The sequence below is a fragment of the Mastomys coucha genome, unplaced genomic scaffold (genome assembly GCF_008632895.1).
Source record: "Mastomys coucha isolate ucsf_1 unplaced genomic scaffold, UCSF_Mcou_1 pScaffold13, whole genome shotgun sequence".
Classification (NCBI taxonomy): Eukaryota; Metazoa; Chordata; class Mammalia; order Rodentia; family Muridae; genus Mastomys; species Mastomys coucha.
The window spans coordinates 85,821,652-85,833,419 of NW_022196895.1; positions in this window are offsets into that span (position 1 = coordinate 85,821,652).

Genomic DNA, 11,768 nt, shown 5'->3' on the forward strand with positions numbered 1-11,768 from the left:
GATAAAATCCACAGAACTCAAGAAGTTTAACAAGCCAAAGAACCCAAGTGAAGATGCCTCAATCCCACACAGAAGGGAAAAGAAAGCAATCACAGGTACAGGAGGAGGGAGGGACCTGGGTAGGAAAAGGGACAGGGAAGGAAAAGGGGGGATATGATCAGGTATTGGGGGAGTAATAAGACTGAAGCCCTGAGAATGGAAACAGTCAATCTCAGGAGGTAGGAGGAGGGGAACCCTCTAGAATGTACCAGAGACCTGGGAGGTGAGAGAGTCACAGGGCTCAAAGGGTCCTTAGATGAAATACCCTATAATGGGGAGAGGGAAATATATATAATCCACCTCCAGTAGAAAGACAGGATATCAGGTGGAGGGATGGGGTTGCCATCTCAGTCAAAAACTCTGACCCAGAATTGCTCCTGTCTGAAAAAACTGCAGGGACAAAAAGTGGAAAAGAGCCTGAGGGAAAAGAAGTCCAGTGACAGGCCGAAATTTGGATCCAAGTCAAGGGGTGGTCCCAAGGCTTGATACTATTACTGATGTGATGGTGTGCTTACAAACAGGAGTCTAGTATCACTGCTCTCCAAGAGGCCCAAAAGACAGCTGAAAGAGTCAGATGCAGATACTTACACCCAATCAATGGTTAGAAGCTGGGAATCCCTGTGGTTGAATTAGGGAAAATCTGGAAGAAGCTAAGAAGGACAATGAACCCTTAGGAAGACCAGCAGTCTCAACTAACCCGGACCCCCGAGATCTCTCAGACACTGAGCCACCAACCAGGCAGCATACACCAGTTATTATTGAGGCCCGCAACACTACCTGGTCTGGCCTCAGTTAGAGAAGATACACCTAACCCTGGAGAGACTTGAGGCCACAGGGATTGGGAAGGTCTGGTGGGTTGGGCGGTGGTTTCGGGTGGGAGGACATCCTCTTGGAGACAGGGGTAGCAGGACAATGTATGGGATGAGGATTGGGAGGGGTATGAAGACTGGACTGTAAAAAAAACGTTAAAGAATATATAAATGATTTTTTGTTGTTGTTGTTTTTTTTTTTTTGGTTGCTGGGAACCGAACTCATGAACTTCAGGAGAGCACTCAGTGCTCTTACATACTGAGCCAACTCGGCAGCTCCAATAAATGATTTTTTGAACAAATTTCTCTATACATGTTAATATTATACATTCTATAATGCAGTGAGTATCTGTTTATGGTAAACATATGCCAATAACCTAGCAGGTTTTATTGTTGATAAATTTTAAAATAATGATAGAGTTATTAATATACCTCTTACAAAGACCAAGTTCTGGTCCTTATCACAGTATATAAATATAGATATTAGGAGAATATGCTTAAACACAACAGCAAATCTAGTTTACTTTGTCTCCTTGAGGTCAGGCTGAAATCACCCTGCTGACTTTTGTAATGACTACTTTTTGCACTCTTACCATCAAATAAGGGATTTTCTTTCCTCAACAGCATTTATTTTCATTTTTCTTGTTAATAATCATTCTCACCTATATCCCAGCTATACCACTCCTGGACATATAGGGAAAAAATACCATCTCCTACTCCTGAGATTCTTGCACAGCATGATTATACTGTTCTATTCACAATAGCAAGGAAATGCAAACAATCTAACTGTCCAACAAAAGGTAAATACATAACAAAATTGCGTTACCTTTATATATACTAAACTGTAAAAGACAAACTTATAAAATGATAAACTGGCAAGTGTCATATAAGTGAGGTGACCCAAGTCTAGAAAGAAAAAGAAAGAAAGGAAGGAAGAAAGAAGGAAAGAAAGAAAGAAAGAAAGAAAGAAGGAAGGAAGAAAAGAAAGAAAGAAAGAAGGAAGGAAAGAAAGGAAGGAAGAAAGAAAGGAGACAGGAAAAAGGAAAAAGATAAAATTCAATGTTCTCTTGTATATGCAAATACAAGTTTGTAATATAAAAATGTAAATTAAGTAAATGTGAGTAAGCCATTAAAAATAGAAATGAGGATGGCAAGAACTGAGGGAGAAAGGCATAATTAATTTTACTTGAAAATACTATAATAATAACTAATACATCACTTGCTATAAAAGTCAATTATAATTATTTTTAAAATTGTAATTTTAGTTCATATAAAAGTAAGGGAAAAGCTGTCTTGACTAAGTAACAATTTATCCAAATATGTCATTTAGTCTGCCACATAAAGAATAACAGAGAAGTCAGAGAAAACTTATGGAGATAGTCGTGGCCAAACATAGATGTACATATAAACCAAGCTTCACATATTCCAAAAGTTGTTCTTTAAACAGTGTAGCAGAAGGCTGGAGAGATGACTCAGCCATTTGAAGCTAGGCTGACAACTCTCCTACAGCCCACAGTATAGCAGGGAAGGAACATCATAACCTTGACAATTTGAAAGCTTGCAGCATCCTCAACATAGTAATGCAATGTTCAGAATATAGATGCTCCGTTTTGAATAAAAAGGTATTGAAGAGTTTTTCATGTGTCTAGTGTCATCATATGGATTATGTTTTATGGAAGACAAATATTTAGTGTAAAGTGTTTCTGAAAAGGGAGAGATGAGGTGAGAATCTTTTCAGTAATCCAATGGGGAAAAAAAGATGACCTGAACCACAGTAATACCTAAAGATAGAGGTGCATTCCAAATTTAGCAGAATTTTTAAATGAATTTTCTGATTCATTGAAAAAGTCAATATTACTAAATTGATACAGCAACCACAACAGAATATTTATTCCATAAACCACTGAAAAATACAATAGGAAGTTACTACATTTACTTATGTTTTATATAAACTAGGCAACCAACCAAAATTGGACTGAACTATGATAACAGACATATAATTATAAAGTAAATTATATTCAAAGCCAGGGAGTATCCCTTAGCACATATGGCATGAGCTTAAGTATTTATTCTGTATATACTGATATATTTTCTCTTTATATTGTATTTTTCTTCCTTTGTTTCTTGCCAATATACCCTGTCAGAGGAAGAGGAGAGAATTGCTTTGGCAACCAGATGAAGCATGAGCTTCTAAAGTGAAGGACAAGGTTAACCAAAAATAAAACAGAAAGCAGAAAAAAGATGGAGGCTATAATTTGGGACAGAGGCACTGAGGATAGAGGCAAACCCCTGCATGGTACTGAAGAACTCCTGACTGTTACTTCCTTTCTGAAAGTAATACACTTGCTTCCTCCAATAAGTGCAACAAAGTAGACCCTGTGACACTGAGGTGCTGTAATGCTTAATACATGTTTTGTAAGGAAGGTATACAGAAGTGTTTCAAATAATTAACATGAGGTTACCAAATGCTGCAGATCACATTGCTTGAATGTCAACAATTGGAATAATTTTATTCTTCTCCCAGTTCCTATGACTCACTGCCTAAATTGTGATGCTAACTTTCATTTCTGTGATATGTTTAACCTAGTTATGCTTTCCCTATTCCATTTGGATCACCTATTATGAATGCTATAATCAATGAATTTATAATAACATGAGATCATAATCTGAAGAATCACCTTGTTATTCAAGGAAAATAAATTGGTAAAACAGATAACAGGAGAAAAGCATAAACAACGAGGACCTCACTTCAAGAAAAAAATTGTATAATAAACAATATTACAATTAAAAGGTGCTTCAGTTGAAATTTGAAAAGCATAAAGATAAATATACTCCTCAAAAATACACTAAGTACATAAGCATATGTAGTCATGGGGAAATTTTATGTGTATATTCTTAGCTAAAGAGTTATTTATAACTCTTCAGCAGAATTAAAATGACAGTTCCAAGGAACAATATTTAACCTGATGACAGCTAGCACTTCTGCAAGAGAGGTAATGAAAGGGTATTTGCTAATGATTTTGTTTGTGAACCAAGAATTTCATGTCATCCAAGCTTCATGGGTGAAAAACATCAACATTTGCTTTAAATTCTGGAAGAAAAACACAGAAATATATGTCAGGTCACTGAAAACCGAACTTTTCAAAGAGGTCAATGGTAGAAAGGATGAGGTCAGTAAACCTTTAAAGTTAATTGAAAATATTTAAATGTGCTTTCATTGTATAAATGGAAATACTGAAAGCATCTTAAAATATACATTATTCATATACCAAGACATCATTTTTGTGTTAACTAAATCCTAATTATGAATTGACTCTCTAACCCTGACTTGTTTAGATATATGTCTGAAAATAAAAGAACAGAATCAAAAGTAACATACCATGAGAGTACATACTCTCTCAAGGAACTGTGCACACAGAAGAGCATATGACCACAAAAGCCTTTATATAGTGAGGAATGATATCACTCTAGGGATTTAATATATTGAAATTATATTAAAGTCATCAGTTGACAATTTACTCATTATAATTTATCATTGATTTCAACTTAACATGTAAAAGTTATAAACAAAAATCAGAGTAAAATTATAAAATATATTTAACAGCACTGTGAACTTTTTTTAAAATCTTCTTTCCCAAATATCTATCCACATAATTTCGGAAGACCAAAGTAGGCAGCTGTTAAGATGAAAAATCCCTCATATATAGACATTTATGTTGTAATTTCATTCTTGATCTAATTACAAAACTGTAATTAAGAGATTCTAAACTTTTAAGGTAATCCACAAAGCTATTATAAGAAATAATATCAAGCTGTATAATTTATAAGCCAATGTCCTTCCAGAAAACATGAATTCAGAGACATTAAGAATGCAAACACAATAAAAGAAAGAAAGCATATGCATTTTTTATTTATGACACTATTGTTAATATTTTAAGCTCTTTGTAAAAGATAAAGTCTCAGGTTGATTTAAAATGAAACTCATTTATATTCTGTAGTAAAGAGACTAGAGAGACAAATTTAAAATCTGAGAATCTTTTTCCACAAAGATTTTGCTGAGTTTAGAGGCTATTTGTGTGTCTACAAATTTGAGACAAAACTTCTATAAAGAAGAAAAAAGTCTCCAAACAGAAAAACAAACAAAAACAAAAGAGATAAGATTAGCATACCACACAGACAAAGCTGGACACTTGAGAACAGGAAAGGGTAAGACCAAGCAAAAAAGAAAATTGCCATTGGGAGGAAAGCGAAAGCACAGAAAACACAATGAATGCCAATATTTGCTTATCTTCAAAGAGGTCAAAAAGACATTGTATCCATAAAACATGAAGACACTGTTTCAAAGAACAAAGAACAATAAAGAGCTGAAATTGAAAAATACACTTTACAGAATCACTTTTTTATTACATTGCTGGTAATGTACTATTACAAACAATTATGTCAGTAACAAGGCAGAAAAGCAACAGAAGATTAAAACAAGGAATTTATAAACCCCTATCTAAATAAGAATCACTTCTAAATAATATTTCAGAACATATTGCTCAGTAGGGATTAATTTATCCAGTAGATAAATCAAAGGAAAAAATAGGTTTGTAAATACAAAAGTATGCAAAAACATAGCGATTTAGCAAATACTACATAGTAATGAATAAATAATGATTAGATTTCAAAAGCAAAAACAAAATGAAAAAAATATCAAGGAGGAAGAAGGTACGAGATGAAACATTCCATTATAGAACCCTGCTAGAGATTACAGTAAATTATCTCAGCATTCTCATGAAAATATAACAGCATTAAAAAAGAAAAACTAGTGTAACCTAGGGTGGCAGGATGAGATAAAAATATATGGTAGATTTGTTGTGTGAGTGTCTAAGAGCAAAAGTAAAGGCAACTGTAGGGAAAATATATGCTGTAGAATTGGATATAAGAAGCATAAGGAAGCATCTACCATGCATAGTTTGGATATGAAGAGTCATTTTTTTATATTTAAATTTTTTTATTGGTTGTTTTATTCATTTACATTTCAAATGTTATCCTCTTCCCAATTTCCCCTCCTCAAATCCTCCCTCCTCCCTGCCTTTATGAGGGTGCTCAGCCACCCACCCATGCACCCACTCCTGCCTCAGTGTCCTAGCATTCCCCTACCCTGGGTCATCAAGCCTTTACAGGGCCTTCCCTCCCGTGGATGCCAGATAAGGCAGTCCTCTGCTACATTTGCAAATGAAGCCATGGGTCCTTCCATGTGGTGGTGAAGAGTCTTCAAAAGGCTTGAGTCACAATGTATTAGCTTTCAGGGATGGAGTTTGTTGAGGGTTCTCTTGATCTTGTTTATCTTCTCAAAAAACCAGCTTTTCTATTATTTGATTCTACATTTTGTTTTCTTTGGTTCTACTTCAGTGAATTCCTCTCTGAATTTTATTATTTTTTTGCTGTCAACTGAATTTGCATTTGCTTTGTACTTGTTTGTCAAAATTTTGTGGTGCATTTTTAAGTCATTTATTTGGAACTCTTCTTATCTTTGCAATGTAAGCACTTAGAACTGAAAAATTCTCTTGTATAGTGCTTTCAATGTGCTCCAGAGGCCTTGTTGTGTTGTGTCTTCATTTCATTTATTTTTATGAATTTTTTATTTCTTTCTTCTTGATTCATTCATTATTCATTAATGAGTTCTATAATCTCAATGAGTTTTATGTGCTCTCAATTTTAAGTTTTATTGTATTATGGTCAGATAAAATAAAAGGAATTATTTCAACCTTTATAAGCATATGAAGATATTTTTGTGCCCCAGGATATAGTCTACTTTAGGAGAGCTTCCACATGCTGCTGATTAGAATGTGCATTTTTTTTTTTTTTTTTTTTTTTTTAGTGTTTGGGTGGACTATTCTGCGGCTATCTGAGAAGCTCATTTGATTCATTTGATACATGATCTTATCAATTAATTCTGATTTTTTTCTCTCTTTATTTATTGTTCTGCTGATATGAATAATGGAGATAGTGGGGTATTACAATAAACTATTCTTCATGTTCTGATATATGTGCCTTTTTGTTATGAATGTAATTTGTGTTTATTATAGGAAATGTATTTAAAATTTGTAAAGAACCAGAAATGGTGAACTACAATGGTAATTCCAACAGTCCATAAACTGAAACAAACCTCAAGACAGGCTAGGCTCACACAAGACACTGACTTAACAAAAGTATAAAGAAGAAAGGAAAATTTTACCCTACAATGTAAATAAAATGCTGGTGAATATTGTGGTGCCTTTCTGTATGTTGGTTTTTTTAATTGAATTTCCATATAGTCTATTTTATACTGTATAATCTGTTTTACTATATCCTTTATTATTTAACAACTAAATGGTTCTTTTAAATATTTTTACCACTTAACAGTTGTTTACCATGTGTTTGGTTCTGCTAGGCACTGAGGAGAGTGGCCAAACAGGTAGGTTTTGGTTGTTGTTGTTGTTGTTGTTGTTGTTGTTGTTGTTTGCTTTGTTTTGTTTTGGATCTGTACAGTACATTAGAAACAATTTTTTAACTTTTTAAAAATCTATTTAAACATTAAACATAATAAAGGTAGAAAAAAATCTTCACTCTCTTCTATACCTATTAATCTTAGGTTTGGTCTTCTCATTGTGTCCTGTATTTCCTGGATGTTTTGAGTTAGGAGCTTTTTGCATTTTGCATTTTCTTTGACTGTTTGTCAATGTTTTCTATGGTATCTTCTGCACCTGAGATTCTCTCTTCTATCTCTTGTGTTTTGTTGGTGATGCTTGCATCTATGGCCCCTGATCTCTTTCCTAGGTTTTCTATCTCCAGGGTTGTCTCCATTTGTGATTTCTTTACTGTTTTATTTCCATTTTTAGATCCTGGGTGGGTTTGTTTAATTCCTTCACCTGTTTTGTTGGGTTTTCCTGTAATATTTTAAGGTGTTTTTGTTTTTCCTCTTTCATGGCTTCTAGCTGTTTACCTGTGTTTTCCTGTATTTCTTTAAGGGAGTTATTTCTGTCCTTCTTAAAGTCCTTTATCATCATCATGAGGTGTGATTTTAAATCAGATTCTTGTTTTTCTGGTGTGATGGTGTGACCAGGACTTGCTATGGTGGGAGAATTGGGTTCTGATGTTGCCAAGTTTCCTTGGCCTCTGTTGCTTATGTTCTTGCCCTTGCCTCTCACCATCTAGTTATTCTGGTATTAGCTGGTCTTGCTGTCTCTGACTGTGGCTTGTCCTTCCTGCAAGTGTTATGTGTCACTGAGAGACCAGTTCTCTCTGAGAGGAATTTGGATATGGAGAGCTGTGGCACAGGATCAGTTCCAGATACAGACAGAAACTGGAAGGATTCTGTTCCAGGCTGTTCCTTGTTTCATGTGTCCTCATGGTTCTACGTGGGTCCCTCTTGGGCTAGGAATTTAAGCAGAAGCATTGGTCTTACCTGTGCTCACAGGTATGTAGGCACTCCTGGGAGACCAGCTCTCTCCCAGAGGTATTTGAGTATGGAACGCTGTTGCACAAGATCTGCTCTTGGTGCAGACAGAAACCAGAAGAATCCTGTCTCCTGCTGCTCCCTGGTTCCTGTGTCCTGAGGACTGTGGTGGGTCCCTTGGAGCAGACGTGGTGGTCTTAACTGTGCTCACAGGCATATCCACACTCCTGGGAGATGAGCTCTCTCCTGGTGGTATTTGGGTATGATATATGTGCCTTTAATATAGTAGTACTTTTTTATGAAAAAGTGTTCACCCTAGTCTGTTGACTTTAAGCTTAGTATAATAATGTCTTCTTAGTTAATTGTTCTAGTTTGAAGCCTACTTTACCAGATATTGGGATATCAATGGCTGCTTATTTCTTATTCTCATTTGATTAAAGTACTTTTATCCAATAAGTCAATGTCTATCTTTAAAGCCAATATATGTTTCTTGTAGACAAATATAGATAGATTTTGATTAATTTTTATAATTAATTTTATGATTTACCTTACATCCTGACCACAGGTTCTCCTCCCTCCTCTCCTCCCAGTTCCTCCCCACCAGCACCTCACCCCACTCCACTCCTCCTTCCTTTCTCTTCATAAAGAGGAAAGCCTCCCATGGATATCAACCATTCTTGGCATAACACCTTGCAGTAAGACTAGGAGTGCCTTTCCTATTGAGTCTAGAAGTGGCAACACAGTAGAAGGAAACAGTCCCAAAGGCAGGCAGCAGAGTCAGAGACAGCCTGTGCACCTGCTGTTAGGTGTCCCTCCTAAGACCAAGCTGCACAATTGTGACATATGTGAAGAAGGTTTAGGTCAATCCCATTCCCTGGTTGGTGGTTCAGTCTCTGTAGGCCCCTATGGGGCCAGGTTAATTGATTCTGTGGGGTTTCTTGTGGTGTTCTTGATCCTGTGCAGGTTCCTACAATCTTTCTTCTCTCTCTTCTACAGGATTTTCCAAGCTCTACCTAATGTTTGGCTATGGGTCTCTGTATGTGTTTACATCAGTTGCTGCATACAGCCTTTCAGATGATGGTTATGTTTGCAAGTTCCTCCCCACCAGCACCTCCCCCACTCCACTCCTCCTTCCTTTCTCTTCAGAAAAGGAAAAGCTTCTCATAGATATCAACCATTCTTGGCATATAGGCTCCTGTTTGCAAGTATAGCAGAATATCATTAACAGTGTCAGGGGGTGGGCTCCCTCTCATGGCATGAGTCTCAAGCTCGACCAATCATTTGTTGCCATTCCCTCGATTTTTATTGTGTCATTACTCCCACATACCTTGTAGCCAAGGAAGAGCTGAGAATGGAGTGGGGGCCTGACGGCTGGATCTAGCCCTGGGCAGGAGGGGGAAAAGAGGGAGCTCCTGATGTTCCTGCAGGAGAGTCCTTGGCTTGTTGGAGGTTGGCTTTGGCTTGAGCTTGGTTCTGGTGAGGAGCATAGAGAGGCCTTCTATGGGAGATTAGACAATGGCTCTATAACAAAGGCCTTCTCCATGGCTCCCCATGGCAGATCCCCATGAAAAGAGGCAGTCCATGGTTTTAAGGCATTTAATGTCATGGCAGAAATTGGATGAGTAAAACTATACTACTTAGGCCCACTTCTCAGAGTGGGCCTGAGATTAAATGCTGTTTGCATTTAATGAGGTCAGGAACCTCATTAAAATGGAGATCTGTCTTGAGCCTACATGACCACAGGTCACATCCTCTACCTGTGGAGGGGTTTGGGGCATTGCCCTTACATGACTGATGGCCACAAATCTATGGAGAGCTGTGGCTAGTGACAGGGGCCTGGTGCCTGGAAACAGGCAAAACACCTACTGTCCCTTCAAGGTCTCTGGGGTTGCTGGTGTGTCAATCATTCAGTAAGATGTCAATAAGAAAAAAGCAAAAGGTTGGGCAGTGGTGGCGCACACATTTAATCCCAGCACTTGGGAGGCAGAGGCAGGTGGATTTCTGAGTTCGAGGCCAGCCTGGTCTACAGAGTGAGTTCCAGGACAGCCAGGGCTACACAGAGAAACCCTGTCTCGAAAAACCAAAACAAAAACCAAAAACAAAAACAAAAAAAAAGGAAAACGAAAAAAGCAAAAGGAGGAAATAAAAGCTGAGAGTTAAGGTATGTTTTGGGTTACTAGTGAATATGAAGTTGAAATTGTATACAAATGAACAATATACACTCAGAACTACTATACAGCTAACATTTAACCTCTTTGAATTTAATATGGAATATTAAGCTATGAATGTGTGGGAGAGGTTACTTTTGCACCAGCTGTCTTCTAAGTACAGGTTCATATTTTGCACTATGAAAACCACATCTTTATTTCAACATGATTTATCCTTAGATACCTTTTTAGGCTCTTTATGATGATATTGCAAAATGTCTGTCCAGATAAAAATCAAAAGCTTCCTTAGTGTTTCTTCATACATGATAGAAGCCTTTCCTTAACATCAGTCAAATGTGATTTGTTGCTTTTCTTAGGATATTTGTGTTAATTACATTGCACATCTTAGCTGGCCTCTGGGTTACATTATAATTCAAGATATTTTACCTCATATCCTTCTCTTTTCATTTCTTTCTTGTAAAAAGAGTTACATAAGAATTACACAGTGTTTATCTAATTACACAGTGATTTCACTACTATCTACTTAAATATCTTTTCACACATCTTGTCACCTCTGTAAAATAGATGAAAAAATATGTTAACTAGTACTTTTTTTAAAGCTTTCCTTTAACTTCAATAAAAAAGTATATAGAACTTGTATACTTTTAATCATTCTTTGCAGATATAGTTTTATATGAAATATAATATGAGACTTATTTTCTCTTTTAAAAATGTCCTCTTTAGAACTAAAATGTTTAGCTAATGATACTTCTTATTCTATTACTTTTTCATATGGAATATGAAAAGAGAGAGAATAAGGTGGGACTTCCACCAGCCAAGGGAATAGGAGAAAAAGAAGGAGTTGGAGCTTGGCACCAGAGGGAAGAGACCATAAAAATGCACCTGAAGCCCAAAGAGCCAGATCAATAATAAAATGCAGGCATCATGGTTGGTAGCCAGATTAGCTTAGAGGTTAAAATAGATCAGTACTGCCCAGGTATTGAGGTGAAGTTTTGAAAGAAAACTCTGTGTGTGTGTGCGTGTGTGTGTGTGGTGGTGTTGTTATTGAGATTAGCTAAGGTAAAGCAACACAGTGGCTACATTAATTTACATTTTAATTAATTAATTTACATATTAAATACATTTATATTAAAATTAAATTTACAAACTTCCTTTAATTGAGACAGCATAGAATTTCACACCTAGAATCTGCATACCCATGATTCATTAAAAAATATACAAATGGAAAATGAAAGAACAAAGCACACAAGTATTATATCAATGGTCTTCAATGAGAATAACCTCCAGGCCATTGAATTTAAAAGCCACTTCATAAATTATATCAAAGAG